Source organism: Moschus berezovskii, chromosome 3 (genome assembly GCF_049115385.1).
Source record: "Moschus berezovskii isolate FMDL1 chromosome 3, NW_MosBer_1.0, whole genome shotgun sequence".
In the NCBI taxonomy this organism is placed as follows: domain Eukaryota; kingdom Metazoa; phylum Chordata; class Mammalia; order Artiodactyla; family Moschidae; genus Moschus; species Moschus berezovskii.
In genome coordinates this window covers 120,672,148-120,688,607 of record NC_142462.1, presented here as the reverse complement: position 1 = coordinate 120,688,607, position 16,460 = coordinate 120,672,148, and the positions used below count along the sequence as shown (strand labels likewise).

General features: G+C 39.3%; 1 protein-coding gene and 1 pseudogene across 1 annotated transcript in view; both read right to left on the bottom strand.

Annotated features, from left to right (window-relative positions):
- Nucleotides 1-16,460, bottom strand: part of CNTNAP2 (contactin associated protein 2) — a 1,655,962-nt gene that overhangs the window by 649,434 nt on the left and 990,068 nt on the right. The window lies entirely within an intron of this gene.
- Nucleotides 6,605-6,928, bottom strand: LOC148778419 (small ribosomal subunit protein eS28 pseudogene; annotated as a pseudogene).

Genomic DNA, 16,460 nt, shown 5'->3' with positions numbered 1-16,460 from the left:
ACACTTTATGTACAATACACTTTAACCAGGACCAGCTGCCTAGTTGCAGACCCCAGGCAAAATGAAAATTTGAAGCTCCTTGTTCAAAAATTGTGAAGGATTTCAAGATGATGATCACAGAGCACTGAACCAACTGCAGGGCCCATCTCAGCATAGGTCACAGTAAAATATAGGGTTACATGGCCAGGAAGCTGGTCCAGGAGTTAACTGTAATGCTTTTGTTTTCTATTAAGCTAACAATGGTGACATTTTAAAAGCAAAGCCAAAGTACAACAAAAAAACATTTGAAATGCGACTAACCACATTTAAAAATTTTGTTATTTAAATCTATCTCATCTCTGACTCACTTATGAAGATAAGACTTGGGAAAATCATTGCTCCAAAAATCAGAAAACACAAATATGCCTGACAATTCTCATGACTCAGATAAATTTAAGTTGTCACCATCCCAGTTACCGGGGTTAATTTTTCTGCTTGAGGTCACAACTCACCAGCATGTCTCTCTTTAAATACCATCCACCCACTCAAGTATTCTGGCCTGGAGAACTTCATGGACTATATGGGGTCGCAAACAGACATGACTGAGTGACTTTCACTTCACTTCACAGGTATGTAGGCATCTACCTTAAATTCACAATTTTCTGTTTTATATGAAGATTTTTGGAAACCCTTATAAACGAACATAGTTGCAATGGAACCTAATGAATTACCTTCTATTGTCTGTCCTTTTTGGTGTGTGCTTTAAGACTTCTTTCACTTTATTTCTATCTTATTAGGAAAATTTCTAGACATGGCAAAAGTAGAAAATATAGTCCACCAGGATCCATCACGAAGCCTCAAAAACTATTACTTTACCATCTTAGTTTTAATTATTCCCATTTTTCTCTGCCCTATCCCTTTTTACTGGGATGGGTTACTTTCAACCAAATTCCAAATCTGAAGTCAGTTACCAATAAATGTTTTAATATACACTCAATTTTTTTCTTATATGAGGCAGTACTCCTACAAAATTAGTACAAGATAATTATGTACTATCATCTAGCATCTAGCAGAGATGTCACTTTGCCAACAAAGGTCTGGATAGTCAAACTATTATTTTCCCAGTAGTCATGTACGTTATGTGAGAGCTGGACCATAAAGAAGGCTGAGTGCCAAAGAATTCATGCTTTTGAACTGTGTTGCTGGAGAAGACTCTTGAGAGTCCCCTGGACTTCAAGGAGATCAACCCACTCAGTCCTAAAGGAAGTCAACTCTGATTATTCATTGGAAGGACTGATGCTGGAGCTGAAGCTCCAATACTTTGGCCACCTGATGCAAAGAGCCAACTCTTTGGATAAGACCCTGGTGCTGGCAAAGGCTGAGGGCAAGAGGAGAAGGGAGTGACGCAGGCTGAGATGGTTAGATAGTGTCAGTGACTCAATGGACATGAATTCGAGCAAACTCCGGGAGACAGTGGAGGACAGAGGAGTGTGGTGTGTACAGTTCATGGGACTGCAAAGAATTAGACGTGATTCAGTGACTGAACAGTAACAATATCTAGCCCATACTCAAATTTCTCCTGTTGTCTAAAATATATAATTTATGGTTTGTCTGAATCAGGGTACAAAAATGTTCTGTTACATCTTGTTTCTTTAAAGAAGTAGAGGTACTCCATCTTTACCTTTCTCATTTTTTTCTTTGATTTATTGAAGAAACTACAAAAGTTATCCTAAGTCTTTGATGTTTTGCATTTGACTGACTGCTTCTTGATGCTTAGCTTGGTTCTCTCTCCCCTACATTCCTGTAAACTGGCCTTTAATGGTTTGATTTTATCTAAGTTGTTTTCCTTCATGATACTTCAGAAGTGGTACTCTGCACATCATATTTGCTTAATCTTGGGGGCAACATTAAGCCTGAGGGATGTACTTCAGTGAGGCTAAGATACACCAATGTAGTTTGGATGGCGCTGGCCTAATTCCATCACTCTAAAATTTCCCATCAAATCTTCACTAATGTTTTACTATTTGTTGATGACCTAAACCAATGATTTCACTAGAGATTACAACATGATGCTTTTGTATTCCTATAAATCCTACTGTTTAGAAAGTTTTACTAATTTCCTAAGGCTTTTAGTTGGTCTGAAGTAGAATTCCTACTAGAGAGGCAGGAAAAATGCCTATTCCTTCCCTTTAATTATCAGTGCTTAAACATTTAAAATTTTTTTTTCCTCTCAGAACTATTTTTATTAAAGTGTAGATGATTTACAAATAGCCATCAAATTCAAGACAAAAGTTGGTACAAAGTTGTATCATTACACTTTGTTTTGCTTCTCCAATTCTTTTATGTCCCTTTCATTTTTTTTAATCCTTTTTTGAGCATCACTATGGAATCACGATGTCTGGTAGTTCATTTATATAATCCACTCTAATTGCATCTACCACTACTGGATTGACATGACTCAATCTGCATGTAAACTTTAGTATGGGGGAAAGTGAAAGTGCTAGCTGCTCAGTCTTTTCTCTTTGTGACCCCAGGACTGTAGCCCTCCAGGCTCCTCTATCCATGGAATTCTCCAAGCAAGAATACTGGAATGGGTTGTCATTTCTTTCTCCAGGAGATCTTTCCAACCCAGGGATTGAACCTAGGTCTTCTGCATTGCTTAAAACTCAACATTCAGAAAACTAAGATCATGGCATCTGGTCCCATCACTTCATGGGAAATAGATGGGGAAACAGTGACAGACTTTATTTTTGGGGGCTCCAAAATCACTGCAGATGGTGACTGCAGCCATGAAATTAAAAGACACTTGCTCCTTGGAAGAAAAGTTATGACCAGCCTAGACAGCATATTAAAAAGCAGAAACATTACTTTGCCAACAAAGGTCCATCTAGTCAAGACTATGGTTTTTCCAGCAGTCATGTATGGATGTGAGAGTTGGACTAAAAAGAAAGATGAGTGCTGAAGAATTGACGCTGTTGAACTGTGGTGTTGGAGAAGACTCTTGAGACTCCCTTGGACTGCAAGGAGATCCAACCAGTCTATACTAAAGGAAATCAGTCCTGAATATTCATTGGAAGGACTGATGTTGAAGCTGAAACTCCAATACTTTGGCCACCTGATGTGAAGAACTGGCTCATTGAAAAAGACCCTGATGCTGGGAAAGATTGAAGGTGGGAGGAGAAGGGGACGACAGAGAATGAGATGGCTGGATGGCATCACCGACTCGATGGACATGAGTTTGAGTGAACTCCGGGAGTTGGTGATGGACAGAGAGGCCTGGCGTGTTGTAGTCCATGGGGTCGCAAAGAGTCAAAGAAGACTGAGTGACAGAACTGAACTGAACTCCTGCATTACAAGCAGATTCTTTACTGTCTGAGCCACCAGGGATGCCCCCAGTATGGCGGAATGTCTCTATAATTATTCAAGGTATTAGCAGTCATTGCTTCAGAACTGAAATAAATTCTGTCCGGGGGTTTCAGAAAGAGATTTCACACAAACTCACATAATTGCATGGGAATTAAACACTGTTCCTAGCGACAGATAGAGTATCAGAATTAGTTTGAGTCTATCAGAGAAATTACCCAAGAAGGACTCTAAGGAGCTTGCCCCTGTCTAATCCGATCATTCCATCCTCCTTCTCTGATGAGTAGCCAACTTTTAAACTCAGTTTGAAATAGAAATAAATGAAAGATGAGCTTCAAACCACAGAAGAGTAAGATACCTCTACATATACTGGATTGTGTATCTAGATAACAAGTGCATTCTGACCCTTCAAGATTGATATATAGCAGAGTAGAAAACATGATCACCTTTATTCAGTAAATACTACATTTATCTTAGTAGCCAGAAAAGAAATTGGTCCATGTGAATCAAGGCTGGACAGCAGGATGCAAGTACAGTGAATTCTGTTTTTATTAAGACAGGAGGGAGGTTTTCCTTTATCTGTCATTCCATGCCATGCCTTCCAACTGTTTTCTGTGACACAGAAACACCAGTAGAGCAAAGCACTTTTCAAAAATAATGTGGCATTTAAACTCTTTAAATTGGGAGGAAAATTCTGGTAGATATTTTGATCCCGGGAAACGTAACATTTATAAAGGCATGGTTCATTATGCTATGATCACATCTGGAATTGGACTGCTATGAAAATGGACCTTGGTGACCGATTTAATTACAAAGCAACCTGCCACAACTTCAAATATCTACTTTTCAAAACCCAGATGGACATTTAGAGCTCAGTTTTTTTTTTCCTTCTCTCATTTTCTAGAGCTTCAGATGAACTGTCTGCCTCTTGCAATTATGGAAGGCCCCTTCCCCACACATCACACACCAGGCACACCCTATTGACCCAGCAGACTGAAGGACCGTTCCTTCAGTCTTTTCACAGAAGAAATAGGAAAGGGACCAACACTGCCGGACACAGTTCAGCTTGCTCATCTGTCACTGTCACTTCTAGTGGCACTGCTTCATCGCAGTCTTTTCATATCCTCTATACATAATCTGCAGAGAAAAGGGGGTTCAAGGAAAATTTCTTGAAGATTACCTTTCAGGAGAAAAAAATATATATAGCAAAACTCCCAAACAAGTTTTCTTTGTACAACCAAATTACTATACATTCTGAAAACTTCATTTTGTGAGTCAGTAATGTGTTGCTTCGCAGGATATATATCAAGTTAACCTTAAAACGCATTCCAGTATATTAAGTGCAGACAGTTCAGTTCAGTTCAGTCGCTCAGTTGTGTTCGGCTCTCTGTGACCCCATGAATCACAGCATGCCAGGCTTCTCCATCCATCACCAACTCCCGGAGTTCACTCAAACTTATGTCCATCAAGTTGGTGATGCCATCCAGCCATCTCATTCTCTGTAGTCCCCGTCTCCTCCCACCCCCAATCCCTCCCAGCACCAGAGTCTTTTCCAGTGAGTCAACTTTTTGCATGAGGTGGCCAAAGTATTGGAGTTTGAAGTGCAGACAAATACTGCTTAATTCCGTTCAGATGAGGTACCTAGAATAGCCTACTTCATGAAGTCAGAAAGTACACTGAGATGCCAGGGGCAGGGGTCTAGGGAGGGTAGGGAGGGGGATGGAGCATTAGTGTTTAATGGGGACAGAGTTTCAGTTTAGGAAGTGAAACATTTGGGAGATGGATAATGGTGAGAGTCTCATGACACTGTGAATGTCTTTAGTGTCACTGAACTGTGCAGTTAAGTATGGTTAAAATAGTGTGTCTTATGTGACTTTTACCACAATAAAAAAAAATTAAAAGGGAGGGAAAGTTAAAAAGGGAAGAAAGGATTCAAATCTGGGTCAAAAACATATTCTAAAGAACATCTTCTGGTGTTCAGCAGACTCCTCAAGTCAGGCAAGTAATTTCATATTTTCTTTCCGTGTCCACTGTGATGGTGAGAAAGACTGAAGGCAGGAGAGAAGGGGATGACAGAGGATGAGATGGTTGGATGGCATCACTGACTCGATGGACATGAGTTCGAGCAAACTCCGGGAGATGATGAAGGATGGGGAAACGTGGCATACTGCAGTCCGTGGGGGGTCGCAAAAAGTCAGGCATGCCTTAGCGACTGAGCAACAATAACAACATCATCCACCGTGAATCTCATTAAGCAGCATCAGCTCAGCACACGGGGAGCTGGAGACAACATGCTGCTCATGAGAATAACCTGTGAATAGATTCAGATCTATTGCTCCCAGACTCCTGGGTGTTCCTCATCTCCTTACTGGGAATAACTCAACCGAGCAGCCACGCACTGAGGATTAAACGTGGTAATACAGTAATCCGCAGGCACAGCACGGGCCTTAAGAGAGGTTCTTTTCTTAGTACTGCCGTGGCACACCAAGAGAAGGAAAGTGAGTGAGAGAGATGCCTGAGTTTCAGCCTGTGATTGCTACAGGCCACGTATATTGCTGATATCTGCATTCCAACTCATAAAGGAGTCAACACCCAGTGATCACACAGCACAGGACAGAGAGCCTGTGTTTACACAGACTCTACACATTTCCATTCTGGCTCGTGACAGTGGTGCTAAGGGACCACCACTGCTTGTCATGGTTCAAACTCAACAGCTGTGGCCATAAACTTCCAGTTGCATATGACAAATCTGTAATCACACGTGTATTCAAGAATATATTCTATATAATTTGAAGGGAGAATTTTATTGAATTTTTACTAATTTTTTCTTTTTTTTAGATTTTGCATGCAAGTATCAACCACCTCACTCCTCTACCCTGACTATGAATAAATATTTACTCCAGAACTAATATTTGGAGATTTGGTTAAAAGGAACTAACTAGTAATTAACTAAATACATCAGCTTCCACTGTGTCTTAAGCTGCATTCCTTTATGTTCTTAAAGGAATAGGAACCAGGATTTCAATCTAAGTGGAACTGGAGGATATGAAGTGGAAAATCTCATGCATGCAACCTCAGAAGAAGCGAACTTAGGAACCTAGAGGCTGATTTCCTGTGAATGCCTGATTTGCAGAAGTTTCTGAGACTTGTCTCCGGATCAATAAACATCTGCCAGAAATCCCTCCCTATTCTCAAGCCCATGAACTTATTGCCTGGACTCTGGCTGGACTTCTTCCTTTTTTTTTTAAGAAGATTTTTAACATACAATATAAACGCTTTATTAACAGCAGATCATCCTGGTGGGCCAAGGCGTCAACCCAGACATCCAGCACCCAGTCACAAGTTCAGTGCAGCCTCCGAGCCTCTCGCTCTGACTCCAACAGGGTGAGCACGTCGCCCTCGTGCACGGGGCCTTTCACGTTTCGGATGATGGAGCGGCTCGTGTCGTCCATGAATTCTACGCGCACCTGCGTGCACTGTCCCTGAGAACCGGTCCTGCCCAACACCTTGGTGACCCCGGCAAGCCTGATGGGCTGCACACGGCTCGTGTCCATGATGGCAGTGCCAGGACTTCTTCCATTTTGCATTTCTTGCCCGCGAATACAGCCTGCCCCAAATCGTCAACAGACTGGCCTGAAGCTGGCCTGAAGCCTGTATTCCCTGAACCGCGATTCCTCTCTATTCCCAGATAAACCCAATTCTGGTCATTTGAGTTTGCCTCAGTTGATCTCTTTATTTAGGTTGACAGGAACTTTTGGATAATAACGTTATAAATGGAATTAAAAAGGGAAAATAAAACAGCATTTGAGAGATCATGAGTCTTGCCCTTGTCACACAGTGCAATAAGGCAGAATGTTGAGCTTTTGTCTTTACAGTCTGGACTCTTTTAGTTGCTTCAGTCTAATCTCATTGATGGTTTCTTTTCCTCTTGGTCATTTTACCTGGCAGCACTCATCTGGTCTGTGTACTAGGGATTAGAAAACTGTTCTCTCGCTGTCTTGCAACCAGCTGGCTATGTAGCTTCGGGCAAGTCACCTAGGAATTCCAGAATCTACTAAAGAAAATCTCTTTATATAATCAGATTTTTAAAAGACGTGGCTGGTCTACTAAATGTTTTTGATCATAAAGATAACAAATACTCAAAGAAAATCCAAACATTAGAGAAAAATATAAGAAGAAAGCAAAGCAAAAATCGGCCAGTGTTCTCCAACCAAGAGATAACCATAGTGCATATTTTGGTTAATGTCACTTTGGCTCCTTATGCAGACATACACACACAAACTTTTATACAAATATGATATTCTCATCCACACTATTTAATCACTTGTTCTTATCAATGATTTAATGCTTTTTCCATTTAATAAGCTTAACTGCTAAATCATTAAATTTCCATTTAATACAATTATAAAAATTATAATAACTAGGACTTCATAAGCTCTTCCCATGTAAAATCGAACTTAATACTCAAATTTTACAAATATGAGTCATAGATATTTGTTCAAGGACACAAAGTTGTTAATTATTCCCACTGGGGTGCAACAAGATTTCAATGCAGGAAATTCTGACTTCAGACACTCCTTTTATAATGGCTGCATTTTATTCACTGAATGAATATCCAGGGTTTATTTTAAATAAATGCCGATCATGCTTAGATAGATGCATATATGACTTCTGATGTTATTAAAACCTTAATGATGATCATAAAGTATTATATATTTGATCAAATACTTCTTTAGATACGTTTCCAAACATAGAATTTCTGCATTAAAAGTACACATCTTCAATTTTGATACACATTGTCAGATTAAATACCAGAATTTTATAGAATAATCATTTCCCTGCATCCTCAACGATCAGTGCTGTCAGTATTAAAATGAGCAGATACTGACTCACTAAGACAAACTCTCTCCTTTGGGGTTGTAACTCAGAATTAAAAGCACACACTTGTTGTGAATTATAGGTTCATTCTTTAAAATTCACTTATTAACTTTAATAGTGGGCACTGTGGGAAAACAAATAAGAATACTTGCTTCATAAATCTCATAACATCATTCCCGAAAAGTCATTATTTGGGGGCAGTAGTAAGGATCATTCTCCCACATTGCTGGTAAAAATAGTAGTAGTCTACAGAGAAATGTCACAACATATACCAAGAATATTTATATGTTCATATTCTCTGACTCAGTAATTCCACTTGAAGGACTCAGTCTTAGAAAAATGACAAGAGATATAGTCCCAGCAAGTTTATCATAATATCATCTTTGAAAGTAAAAATGGCAACTATGGAAAACAGACACTGGTTATTGAGTATGATAAATCCATTAAGTGTGTTATTATTTAGCCATTAAACCTTTGTGATCTCTGAAGACTAGTTTAGTCATGTGCCAAAATGTTCTGAATATTTTAAGCAAAAATGTAGTATTTATACTGAATTACTCTAATTAGTAAACACACAGGCTATTTGTATAAGACACAAGGGAAATTTGCTAAACACATTAATCGTGATTATTAGATGCTTTCTAAAATCTTCGCCTGATTTTTGTGGTTCTTTTTCCTCCTAAATGTTCCACAATCAGTTACATTTGTTTTACGCAAAAAACAAGCAAATAGAAAGCCTACTTCAAAACTCATCTTTGTCCTATCAATGATATATAGCTCTGAATCTCAAAGTCCTCACTCACTGTCAGTCCTATATACCACTTAGGTGACGTATAGCTTCCCCAAAATTCTTCTCAACCAAATGCCATGAATCCTCAAGATTCCTTAATGAGGGTCTCTCAGAAATCATCTGTTTTGCTCCTTTCCTTTTAATGTCAGTCTGTCCAGCACCATTTTCTTTTGCAAAGACCATTCCCCTACTCCACATAACCCTGTGGAATTTTCAATCAGGTGAGCCTGCCTGCCACGCCACAGGATCTCCCATTTCTTAGACACAGTAGTTAGACCAAGGAGAGGCATGTGACTGAAGTTGGACCTGTCAGAGCCTTTTGGGTGGAGAGATGCTTTGGGTTGTGTGCTCAAAAGGTCCAGGGAAGTGTTCCAGTAACAAGCTTGCCACGAAGCCAAGAAAGACAAGCGGAACTGAGAGACAAGAGAGAATCTTGTTCCTGATGGTATCTTTGGAATCCTAAGATTCACTCAGGCCAGAAGCTACTGCCAATTCAAAGACTTCTTAATTACATGGGTCCCCAAATTACCTTTCTTCTTTAACCAAATTTGAGTGTGATTCTGTCAGTTCTCAGCAAGAGTGCTAATAAAAGATCCAACCAAATGGCAGTAACTTCTAACTCTCCTGTGCAGCGCTCTTTTTATTCAACTTATTTCAGTGCATATGTTCAGAAGGAGAACGATTGCATTTCATATTCCATAAGTTTCTCACATGAGTTTTTATGGTGTGGTGACTTAGACTCTAAATATCCTTACTTTAAAAAATGTTCTAATGTGCACCTTAACCCATATCTCTCTTAAACATCATTCAGTCAAAAACTGACTAGTTTTTTCATAGCTTATTGTCAAGATCATTTACATCTCCATCCTTCCCACATACTTTGATTCAATCTGCAAAATTAATGAGAATGTTCTTCTTTTCTATCGTGCAAATCATTTCATTTGATTATTGCTTTTGAATGGAAAAGGACTCAGCAGAGGTGCCTGTTATAAGAGTGACTTGAATCTGCTTAAGCTCCATTTGGGGGTTCTTCCATTCTGGAAATGCACTGGTCAGCCCAGGGCCCCACTACAAAAGATAAGCTTTATCTCAGAATGGGCAGGGTGGGTCAACAAGTAATTAATTGCTTTTGAAGAAATTGCCTTAAAGCCACTGTGGATTTCAAGCTGTCTCCAGACTGATTAGAAAAGGGACAAAATTCTGTAATTAAATTGTCAATCACAAAAGAAATATATGTGTATGGAGATTCAATTTTGCAAGAAAACTTTGCAGCATTTTTGAGGCACAGTTGATGAAACTCGGAATCTTGAAAAGATTTCTGGTTTCAAATATAGAAAGAAATAAGAAAAAAGAGGATGTGGGAACTGTCAGTCTGATGTAATTGAGAGTGAAAGAAAAGGACTGACCAGGTGTTTGGAAAAATGACTTGAATTAAGAAGCCAGGAGGATGTGATGAGAAGCAGGGAGGGTCATAGAGGTGTGAACCAAGATGTAAAAATCATCTCAGAGGAACTGAGCAAGACCACATTTCAGGTTCAGAGAAGAGGTGTGCAGTGAATCACTGTGGGTAGAATCTGTAAGATGCTATCTTAATTGAGTTTGGGGCGGAAGTAAATGGGAGTAAAAAGTAAAATTATACTTTATAACCAAAAGTCAAAAGTACTTCTCTTGTGGAACATACAAAGGCCATTTCTCCACAACTCTGCTTATATCCCTTTATATGATCAGCTAGAATTTGGATTTGAAGTTAAGGTGAACTGGCCAAAAATAAATTATACACACACACAAACATATATATGTCCATGACAGGAAACTGGCAAATATATATATATATATATATACACACACACATATATATACATGTAATATATATAAAAATACAAATATAAATATGAATCATATGAAATAGTGACTCTAAAAGCCCAGTTCAGTTCAGTTCAGTCGCTCAGTCGTCTCCGACTCTTTGCGACCCCATCAATCACAGCACGCCAGGCCTCCCTGTCCATCACCAACTCCCCAAGCCATCACTAAGTCCAAGGAGAATAAACTAGTATGGGCTTCAAAACATCCTAATATTATATTGTATTATTTTCACAGAGTATGATAAACTTGTGTACTTGAGATGTGTCTGGTCTATAAATAGTTTGTGAAACTGAGATTCCACCATCCTTATCAGAGTACATCTATTTTAAGGCAGCAGTTAGGGCTGAGTGGCCACCAGGCCAGACATGGGAAGGAAACAGTTGGTCCCCCTGGTGTCAGTGGAGAACTCCTGCCTATATTCTTTCCCTCTGTGGCAAAGAAAGTTTCTTAAAAACAAGTAACGTGTATGTGCGCGTGCACACTTAGTCGTGTCCAACTCTTTGCAACCCCATGGACTGTAGCCCACCAGGCTCATCTGTCCAGGGAATTTTCCAGGCAAGAATACTGGAGTGGGTGGCCATGCCCTTCTCCAGGGACCAAACTCCCATCTCTGGCATCTCCTTCACTGGCAAGCAGGCTCTTTACCGGCTGAGCCACCGGGGAACTAGAAAAACCTTGAGATGACTAGAACTATCTTGTGTGTGGAGAAAGTGGGGGAACTGGAAGTGAGCCTTTGCATTATGATCGAAGCAAAAGGAAGAAGGGTGGTGGGCTGGGGAGGCTTCATTTTTTACAACTTTTAAATAAGTATTTCTCCCTGTCCCAGCAGAAACTATATGTGATTAGCTTGCCCAATGGGGCTTTATCTGTGTGATTCATGTGTTCCTTTAGGAAATAACTTACTCACTGCCTATAATTTAAAAGGCACAAGGAATTAACAGTTGAGTTTTGCTGCTTGATTATTCTAAGTCCGTCATCGTTTCAAAAATTGGCAAATTGGGTATATTTCATGAAGGGGAACAAACAGAACGGAAACCAAAGAATTTTAGTTAAAAATTTCAGATCATCTTTTGCACTATACCAAGTTTTAATCATTGTCATGACTAGAGATTAGCAGGGAGTTTGTTATTCTGTCAGAGAAAGATCACATCAAAGAAAGATACACATCTCACCAATGTTACTTACAATACAAGCTTGTACATTTGACTGTGTGTGTTTTTTAAAATTTTTGTACAATTGGTTTACAATATTTTGTTAGTTTCTGGTGTACAGAAAAGTGATTCAGCTCTCTCTCTCTCTATATATATATACATGTATTTCAGATTCTGTTTCATTATACATTATTATAAGATATTGAACACAGACCCCTGTACCACACAGTAGGACCTTGTTGATTATCTATTTTATATATTTTATATACAGTAGTTCAGTTCAGTCACTCAGTCACTATGTGCTACAATGCTCTATCCCCAGGGAATGGGGCAATTTGTTTATTATAAAACATTTCTTTGTATAAAACAACTTGTATGGATTACATCCCATGAAAGGGAAATCTTTTGAATAATATGTCATTCTTATTTACATATCTATTGCTATAGATTTTAAAGATTCCTGCACTTGCAAACTGAAAAACAGATACATTCAAAGGCTGCAAATGATTTTAATAAATCCAGTTCAGCAGAAAAGAATGGCTGTGTTGATGAAGACTCTTGAATTTATCCCCTGCATATCCTCGACCTGCTTTACATTAAAGCTATCCTCTAACTATTCATAAGGGTATTAATTTGACTAGTGTTAGGACATTAGGATAAAAGCTTTCTTTCTTCTTTTTATCAAGTTGCACTGACTTCATCATAGTCACGCTTCTCCATTAGTAATAAAGAAATACACTGTGGCTGTCTGAAATTAAGACCAGAATGAAAATAACTTTACATTTTCATGTTCAGACATCTTGTAATTGGAATAAAGCAACATATGCCATGGACTTTCAACAAAGGAGAAATCAGTCTTCTACTAAAGATGTTCTTGATTGGGGTTTGTTGATAGGTAACAGTGACTTGTAGGTGAAAGATTTCTCTTCTAACATATTCAAAATCATGTCTAATCAAAGTTGTAATAGTGAAGTTCATATTTTAACATCAATGTTTGAAATTATGTTATATAATAGAACTGGTGATGAAGATTGCCTTCTCTGAAAAGGCAAAAATATATTTGCTTCAGGTTTTAGCTGGAGACCACTGATGAATATCATAGTCTTGCCCTTAAAGAGATTTCTTATGTCTCACAACACCTTCCTAAACATCACTAGGTTACAGCAGACTCAGTCATAGAGACAGAGTGACTGGAGCAATTGATTTGTGTGACTTGCAATCTCATTGTGGAAGGAAGATTAGAGCCAAACATTTCAATTCTCAGTTGAGGATCCGTAAACTAGAGTGTCAAATATAAGGTTTCTTTTCTTCCTTTCAGGACTGCTTTTATGATAATTCATAATAAATTGTATTGTATTAATCTTTAAAAACATCTTTAGGTTATAAAAGGGACAGATGATGGGTATCTCAACTCTCTTTGCAAATACTGATCATTTACCTAAAGTTTTCCCACATCCACCAAGGTTCCTACAATATCTTCTAGTCTCAGTGATATCAAACACTAATCATTAATATTTGTTAACTTTGTTAACAGAGAATATAACCCTATAGCAGGTGCTGTGTTAAGCTCTTTCCAGGCATTGTCTTATTTAATATTCACAAAAGGTTTCTGGAGTTAGAAACTCATAGTATGCTTTTTTCACAAGCAAGGAAAGTAAGACTTGATGAGACTCCCCAGCCGTCAAGATCACAGAAGAAGTAAGAGGCAGACATGGGCTTTGAAGACCCCTCATTTAGACACCATGGCCTCACCGGCACACCATTCAACAGCAGCCGCCATGATGGTAAGGGCAGGCGGAGAGAGCGGAAGACTCCACAGGGCTGATGAGGCAGGCAGAGGTGTGACGAGACCTAGGCCTGAAGGAGTGTCGGTACTGCAAAGCACCATGGGAACATATCAGAGGTCAGGAAGGATGGCATTGGGCTGAATGGGGGAAGATAAAAGCCTGAGCCAAGGCAGTGGGAATAAAGCAGAAAACAGAGCTGAAAGGATAAGTAAGGTGAGAGCCTAGTCCTGTGAATGACCTTTAGCTATCAGCTTTGGTGCCAGGGAGAATGGTGATCGTGTTGACTAAGAAAGGAAGGCATGGATGGGAGGGAAAAAAAAAGAAAAAAACAGGTTTGTTTGGGGGCATCCAGTCTTTCAGCCTTGCCTGATCCCTTCCCACCAGCATGAGACTCTTTTTTTTTTTAGACTGAGATTTTTAATAGTTCTGATTACCTGCTCAAAGTTAAACTTCTCCAACTCATGTACTTAGGAATCTTTTATTCTACTCAGTGATGGTCTAAGGAACTAATTCCTGCCAGTTTCCCTCTGCCAGCTGATATTCACTTTTTAGAAGGGGATTTATGATGAACATATCTTTTTTTTTTTTTTTTCCTTTCTAAAAAGTAACTATGTGAAGAGTTGACTCACTGGAAATGACTCTGATGCTGGGAGGGATTGGGGGCAGGAGGAGAAGGGGACGACAGAGAATGAGATGGCTGGATGGCATCACCAACTCAATGGACGTGAGTTTGAGTGAACTCCAGGAGTTGGTGACGGACAGGGAGGCCTGGCGTGCTGTGATTCATGTGGTCGCAAAGGGTCGGACACGACTGAGCGACTGAACTGAACTGAACTGATCACAGTCGAGATCTCGTTATGACCAGGTCAGGAAACAGGTATTAGGGGCTAACTGGTCTTTGTGTTACTCCCACGTTGCAGTAGTTGACTATACTGTGGACTCTGACCTTAATGTTTGCTTAAAAATATGTACGGTTGAGAGCACATTAAGCTTTCAATCCCTTCAGTAAATTCTGATGATGAATTTTATTATAGAAACATCTGACAGGCAGCATTAACTTTTAGTGTGTAGTGAAAATAGAATTCTCATAGGAACACATAGTGTCCACATTTTCTTCCCAATTTTCAGCATCTCAAGGCTTCTGGCTGTGTTGGGACTATATCTGGGATGATTTGCTCTGAAACAAATCCATGAAATTCACTGGTGTATTAAAGCCTATTAGAGAGTCCTCTTCTTTCTCTATCTTTGAAAAAGCTGTGCATTTGTTTTATATCAATATACTGTTTCTGAAAATGAGCAAAGTCAGAGCCAAGGACTAGTTTAGAATGTATTTTCACAGACAGCAGGGAAAGCTACACAAAATTCTTATCTTCTGTATCCAAGTTGAACACCTAGTATTCTCCTCTGCTTGTGCAAACTCTTATTCAAAGCCCAGTTCTGTTTCAAAATAGGATGTACATTCTGGGAATTTATAGTTACGTTAAAGAGAAAAATATCGGAGAGAAGAGGAGAGAAAGATAGGTCTCCTTTGATACATACGCAGATAACATATGCTCTGATGCCTGACACATTCTGCAGAAACATTGCTGACAGATTCCAAATGAGCAAGAGAGAGGAAGTCAAGAATTAACAAGCAGCTAGGAGACTCTATGGTGAATCATTATTCATAGAGCAAAGGTACTTGGCTATTAAAATAAATGGCAAGATGTTTCAAAGAAGGGGAATTGTCGGCCAATTTTCTCATTTGAATGTTTCCTAACACCTACTATGAGCTGGCTCAGTGATAAGTGTCTTGGATAATCTAAAGATGAAACACACTGTTTTGCTTTCAAGACAATAACATGGACTAGAATGGCATAGGTACCGCAGGGTGATTTCTACAAAGTGCTATGCTGGGCACAAAAGGATGGAGAGATTAACTGAAATTAACACCAGTCAGTTCTAATAATACAAGACTGGTTTGGTGGGCCAATAGCTTCACTACACAAACTGAACTACACATTCCTTTCTATTCATAAAACCCATCCTGGCACAACCACTATGGAAAACAGCATAAAGATGCCTCGAAAAGCTAAAGACAGAACTACCACATGGTCTAGCAATCCCACTTCAGGGTACATACACAAGAGAGATGAAATCACTACCTTGGAGAGATGTCTGCCCTACCATGTTCACTGCAGCACTATTCACAATAGCTAAAATATAGAAACAACCTAAGTTTCCATCAGTGGATGAGTGGATAAAGAAGATGCTGTGTGTGTCTATGATATACATTAGAATATTAGTCAGCAATGAGAAGGAAAGAAATCTTGCCATTTGCAACAGCATGAACGGAAGTTGAGGACAATATGCTAAGTGTAATAATGAGTCAGAAAAACACTGATCTTACTCACACGTGGAGTCTAAAAATATCTACTCATAGAAACAGAGGGGAATGGTGGTGGCCAGGGCTGAGAGCTGGGTGAAATGGGGAGATGTTAGTCAGAGGGTACAAACATTCATATATAACACAAATAAGTTCCAGGGATCTGATGAACAGCATGAAAGGGAAAATCAAAGTCACTCAGTCGTGTATGACTTTGTGACCCCATGGACTGTAGTTCATGGAATTCTCCAGGCCAGAATACTGAAGTGGGTAGCCTTTCTTTT